The sequence below is a fragment of the Diplotaxodon limnothrissa genome, linkage group LG19 (assembly GCF_057381915.1).
Source record: "Diplotaxodon limnothrissa isolate DT_005_m linkage group LG19, D_limnothrissa_male_GT1.1, whole genome shotgun sequence".
Lineage (NCBI taxonomy): Eukaryota > Metazoa > Chordata > Actinopteri > Cichliformes > Cichlidae > Diplotaxodon > Diplotaxodon limnothrissa.
This window is the reverse complement of record NC_140614.1, coordinates 23,270,570-23,277,310: the sequence shown is the minus strand read 5'-3', so window position 1 is coordinate 23,277,310 and position 6,741 is coordinate 23,270,570.

Sequence of the window (6,741 nt, the reverse complement as noted above, 5' to 3'; positions counted from 1 at the left end):
TTTTTTTCTTTTAGATTAAAAAATATTAATTAAAGGAAGGCTTATGTGCCAAACTGCATTTGAATGGTAATGTTTGCGTTTAAAGACGGTCAGACACTAGGACATTTGGAGACAATGTAGAGCAAAAGTAGCCCCGTTTTGTCTTCAGTCATAAAACTACTGCAAAATGCCGAACTTTGATGATTACAAGTTGTTGAGCACAAATTAGGGATGCACCGATTGATTATATTAGCCAAATGTTGGTATCTGGCTGTTGTGGGCCTTGTTGACTCATTTCAGCAATTAAAAATGTCTGATGTGCGAATCATATCAGTGTTTAACTGGCTTATTGTTCAAGTATAGTGTGATGAAGCGTTGAAAGACTTCAAGTTCAGTTATGCTTATTTATAGTGAAGATTTCTTTGCTTCCCTGGAACAGAAGGTGGAATAAGTACATCAGAATTTGCCAGTCGGCCCAGAAGTTAACAATCAGTGCATCCCTACCACATGCTTCTTTTTACTATTGATGCCGTCCTTGCTCTATTTACCATGTTGTACTGCATGACTGAAAAGGTGATCTTTGCACTGTGTGACAGCTCGCACTTTGAGGCAGATATCTTGTTAGTATTAGGTCCCCAGTGCATGATATGACCCGAAACATCAACCACTTCCTTTATTTGCCTTTGTGGGCTTTTTTGGGGGGCAGATTCTTACTTGATTTAATGTGAGTTTGTTTACTTGCTTAACCAATTTTCAATTCGGGACTTTTACTGTTTAAAATTGTGATAGGTGTACAAAACCCCTTGTTACAATAGCCTAAATATTGTAATATCCCAGTGTTACAATTCTGGTGTTAGTTGGGATAGTTAGGGGAAAAAAATGCCATGCTCTGTTAACTGTTTTTTTTTTTTTGTTTTTTTTTTTAATTACGTCTTTGTCTGTTTTCATTGTAATAATTGAAATACTGTATTTTGCTGTTGTGTGGGGTACTTGGTGATCCGTATGTGAAGCTACCTAGAATCAGATCCTCCTGCTCAGCCAGGATACAGATTTTCAGTTGGACTACTGTGTGCATTTAAACACACGCTGTCATCCTCTTCCATTTTTACTCTGAATCAGAACCAAAGCATTAACTTCAAGGTAGCTGCTTTAAGCTGCATGAGACATGACCTTTCATGCAAATATGCAAAAACAAAAAGCTTCATATATCACATTTTCTGTTTGTTCGAGTTTCTTTTCTTGGTCCATTCAATGAACGATATTTTTTAGTACAGATGATTTATTTATTTTTTTTAACAGCACATAATGTGTTTTCTTCAGAGATTCTTTATGGAATCAGTAATATCAATACCCAGCACATTATCATGCTTAAATCTATGCATCTCTTTTACACTTTTGTGTTGCTTGTTTTGCCATTTCACAAAGACCTCATTGAATGGGTTTAAGCAGAGTGCTTAAAAAGGTGTAACAAAATTTCTATACGCTGATCGTCTACAACACCAAATATTGTGTAATGTCCAGCTTGTGCCAGAAGAAACAGCTCTGACATGTTGGAGAACAGACGTGAGATGCTGTTAGTTTCTGGGACAGGGCAGATGGACTGCTGTCAGTCAGTTTGGAGAGCAGTTTAAGACCTTGGGCTCTTGCTCATGTTTTTTGTTTAATTTTTGTGGTGTGGCAAGGTGCACTGTCCTGCTGGGAAAAGCAGTTATTTCGGTGGGAAGCGTACGGTGAAGGAACATCCACACGAATGGTGCGATCCAAGTTTTCTCAGCAGAACATTGCAGAGAGTGTTTTTAATGTTTTGGCTGATCAGTGTTTACTGTACTTTTACTCCCATAACGTCAGCCACTGTAGAAATGGAACAGATGGAAAAGATTCCCAGTATGAAAAAGCTGGAATCCTTGGAGCTAAACACTACAAAGCTCTCGTCTAACTTAGTTCGCATGAGTTCCCCGTTGCTGCCTCATTAAGCCTCTTTTCTTTTGTTTGGGTGGGTGTATTAATAGCTCAAGTGGAGGAAGAGGAAGAGTGTCCTATATTGAGCTCCCCTCTGGGAGCCAGGCTCTATTAGCTGATGTGCTGCAGTGCTGTTTGTTCCAAAGAAAATACCGTACTCTACTCACTGCCTCTGTGGGACCCGGCTCACTTTCTTTGTAGGGAAAATAACAGTGCATCACAGGAAAGGGTTGGTTTAGTATCAATGTCTCTTGGGGCTGATTTCCAAACTAGGCTTTCCTTCTTTTGATGAACACCTTGTTTATTGTGCCACCACGAGGAAGAGAGACAGAGGGAGGCCGGTTCTTATTTTAGGCCTTGTTGCCTTTGATACATTATTTTGTCAGTTCCCTTAAATTTTAACGAAAGTTCCTTTTCTGCCTACAGTGCTTCCTCGTTTCTAAGCCTGAAAGCGTCACGCCTAATGATGCTAAACCTTTTTAGCATTTTTCCAACACTTAATTAGAGGGCTGGTAGTTTGAATTGTTTTGTGTAAACCAGCGACTGCTGTTGTACACTTTAGTCAGAGAAATTGGCTTGGGATGTTGCGGTGTGTTTTTAGTGCTCCGGTCCATGAAGTCACGCATGGGATTAAGACACTAAGGGCAGCGTTGAGTGACATCCTGTACTGATTCTCAGTATGGTGCTCATGTGCATGTGTTGTTTGTGAACGTCGATAATTTTGGACACACCTTGCAGCTAGTGTTGTTCTTTTTTGTCAACATTAAGGACGTGTACAGTACTGTGCAAGAGTCTTGAGCCAAGCTTCATTTCTCTATATTTTGCCAGGAAAATTGGAAATATGTGCAGTGAATTATCGGACACATAGAAACTAACTTGGAAATACAGTATTCAGGCAAAATCAGAGTTGGTACAAAATGTTTCATTGTATGATCTTTCTTGGATGATCTTACCACATTAACAGTTTGTTTGGGGATCATTGTCATGCTAAAACTTGAAACCAGTGCCGATGAGATGCTTTTTGTTTTTGCATGGTGGATAAAATCTGATGCTACTTGTCTGCATTCATGATTCCATCAGTTTTGAAAAGATCGCCAACACCACTTGCTGAAATCAAACCCAAAACAATGGCTGAACCTTCACTGTGTTTTACAGATGGCTGTAGACTGTTGTACCTCTCTCCTGACTTCCAAAATGTTAAAATTTGGATTCATCACTCCATAAGACCTTCCCACTTATTTTTAGTCCAGCACTTGTATAGTTGGCACACCTGTCTTTTCTTCCAGTTTCCCTCCTTTAAGAGTGGTTTCTTTAGTCACTATTCATTTGAGATCATTTCTAATGATCAACTGCAGGACCAGATGTCTATCTCAGGTCCTGCGTTAGGTCTTTGTTGGATTTTTCTTTTTTCTTGTCTAAAAAATGAATGAAAAAGCAACCAGTGTCCACAGACCAACTTTTAGAAAGATTACAGAACTTTTGCTCTAGAAAATGTTAAAAAAAAGTTAACAAAGTATGTTTCCTTGGAAGCAAAATACAAAGAAGTGATGGGTGACTCAAGACATGTTGATTGGTCACTGCCTTATGTATGGAGCTGTCCAAGGTGCTGAAGTGCTCAAACTATCAGTTGTTTGAGAGAAGCATAATAGTGCGATCCTTTAAAATGACCATGATGATTGTTAAGTGGCTCAACGAATCCACAGAAAAAGTGCTTCAAAACAAACAAAATCTCCCGCTATGGCTAATGATAAGTATATTTATTGATACAATTTAGAGCACTTCCAAGTAAGGTAGAGCTTTCATCAGTCATGAGTCAGGTGTAGCAGCTTTGATCAAGAGCGAGAAAAGAAAGAGTGAATGGTTAAAATGTCCAGCTTTGCTGTGCTTCTGTGTTGTAGATGTTTATATCAAAGTCTAAAATACTTCAATGTCTGAACATGTAATCTCTGCGTGGCAAAAGCTCAGACTTCAGACCGCTCTGAATTCTTGGTTTCTTTCTTTTTTTTTTTTTTTTGGTCTATTGGTCTTTGAACCTGACATTTTATGATGTCAGTGAGAGCAGATATCCCAGATATGGGCAGCCAATCAACAGAAAGTTGGCTTGAAGGGAGCGGGAAGGGAGAAAAGCTCAGTATATGATTAAAAAAAAGAGATTCATTTGAAAGGTTAATCATGCAAAGGCACCCTGGTAGTGTCCACAAATGGCACTACTGAGATAAAAAGGACCTAATACGCTCCACTTTGGATACAAATAATGGAATTAATAATGTTAAATAATATCCAGAATCATTTCAGCCAGGAAATGAAATATGTGAACTTTTTTTGTTTTAATTTGGGAGTATATGCTAACAGTTACTTTGATTAAAAGTATCCAACTACAACTACACTGATATCTCTGGGGCAGTGACAGCCATATGTATATATACCCCCCTTACAGTTCAGCCTTTTAAAAGCAAGTGGTCAGCTACAAAGTGGCCTTGCTGAGCTACACTTACCTGCATGAGGACGTGTTCTCTTGCGTTAATTTATTTGACTCAGCGAGTGTTGCTCTATGTAAAGTTGGTAACAGATATTAATGCTTCCACATCCATGGGTTGTAAGGGATGTAAAGGCATCATCCTCATCATCGTGATCATCATCATTTTCGTCACCAGTGCAGCCATCATGCATGTGCTGATGTTGCTTGATTCCTGTCAATCTTTCTGTTCTTATCAAAACTTGTCCAAACGTACTGTAGCAGTGAATCCCTTTGAGATTGGTCACTAAACTGGTTTAAAACACAACATCAAGCTTTAAGGGCAAAACTTTGCACTTACATGTTGATTTAGTCACGCATATGTTGCAGGAAAAATGTCCTCTTTTGTGCAGGTTCAAATGTTTCTCATCTTTCTGTTTCTCTTGATGGTTGTTGTCAGATAATTCTAAGATAAAATAAACCTCAGCAGTAGTACTTTTTAGATACGGCGAGGAGACACCATGTGCGTACCTGCTTCTTAAGGCACTGTGAAAATCATCCTTCAGGACTTTTGGGCACACCGTCGATAGTATGAGGGGAAAAAACCCTCGATTTGCTTCAATAAATGCTTTACGTGCTAGCTGAATACATGTGTACGTTTGATAATCTGATACCAGTAATGAGTCTTTTAATAGATCCTCTGCTTCATTGTATTTTTAAGTGTTTACGTCATTAATGAAGATATTTTGTGATACCAGGATTTGTGTGTATGAGTTGTCAAAAAGACAATAAACGTACGATTTCCTGTTCACTTGATGATTTTGATTTTAATAAATCAGGTGTGAACTTGTCATGTTGACAAGAGTTTTAAAAGTATGTCAGACGGCAGCCACCAGATGGCAGTGTTTAATAAAGTTTAACCAGAAGAGCAGTTTACTGTTCAATAAGCCTTTAGAAACAAGTAGAAAATTATGTTTAGCATATATTATCTTAAACATTGCTACAATAAATTGTGTCTTCAAGGTTGTTTAAATCACCACCAGATGTAAGGTTTATGCCATGGGTGCCCTAAATTAACATTATTGATAATTACCAAAATAATTTTGTATATTTCCTTAATGGTTAATTCACCAGTTAAGCTCTTAATATGAAGTGAATTTTCAAATTTCTTGTTTATCAAAAACATAAAAATAGTATTAGTAGTAATAGTAATAATTTTTTTTTTTTTTTTGAAGGGGTTGAATATTAAGATTGATTCATTTCAGATTTAGGCATAAAAACAAGAATTCAATTTATTTGCCTCATAAATAACAATATAGTTTTTACTTTTAAAAACACATTTGATGAATTTAAAATAGTAATAATTGTGTTTTCTTGCATTTATTACAGTTTGTCTTTTAAATTTGTTAAGCACCCTAAGACTGTTTCTCTCCATAAATATGCCAGTCTCCTGTTATATCATTTTTATGTTTTGATTTACTTATTTGTATACAGGGCAGTATTTATAGATATAAGACAAATGTAATAATTTAATCATCTGGAAATATGTGAAAAAAGGGTTCTCAGAATATTTAAAAGCAAAATTATTACTGTTTGTGTTTAGTGTTAGAATGATGTTTATTAAACCAGCTTTATCTGTTTTCCTCAATACCAACATATTAAATGTCTTTTCCACTAAATTGTAAATTATTTGTAAATCATTAGCTTTTTTTTACTCATTTGTCGATTAAGTTATTAATCATAGCATACGTGCCACAATTCAGAATCGGTGAAGTATGAATATAGTTTTTGAAATAGTTTTCTGCCAGTTTACTTAGCTGGAAGTTACTGTGTAATATCATATGCTACCAGGAGAGGATGCTCTACACCTCTCACCGAAGAGGACTCTATGTCCAGTATAATTCATCTACATCTTCTGAAAAAAGTCCCAGAAAAGTGAAGGAGACGGAGTTTTATATATTTAGGCAAAAGAATGTACAACACCAGTCACAGTTTCTTTTGCATCAGTATTCTTTATAACAAAATACAACATGTTTACATTAAATATTCGTCATAACAGTTATGAAAAATATTTCATGTAAACATGTTGTATTTTGTAGCTATAGGGTTGTTTTTTGAAGGACATGGCAGCAGAAATTCTACAGGAAAACCGCACTTGTTCATGCAAATGTTTACTTTGCAGGGTGTTCAAAAAGATACTGTTCCCTTTATACTTTCCTTTTTCCACCATCAAATCAAATGCCATTTTAATACAAGCCAGTAGGCAGGTCATGTTTTTGAGTGTAAGCTGGCTTCTGCAGGACACAGACAGTACTCCTGCATAATATTTAAAAAAACAAAGAAGATTT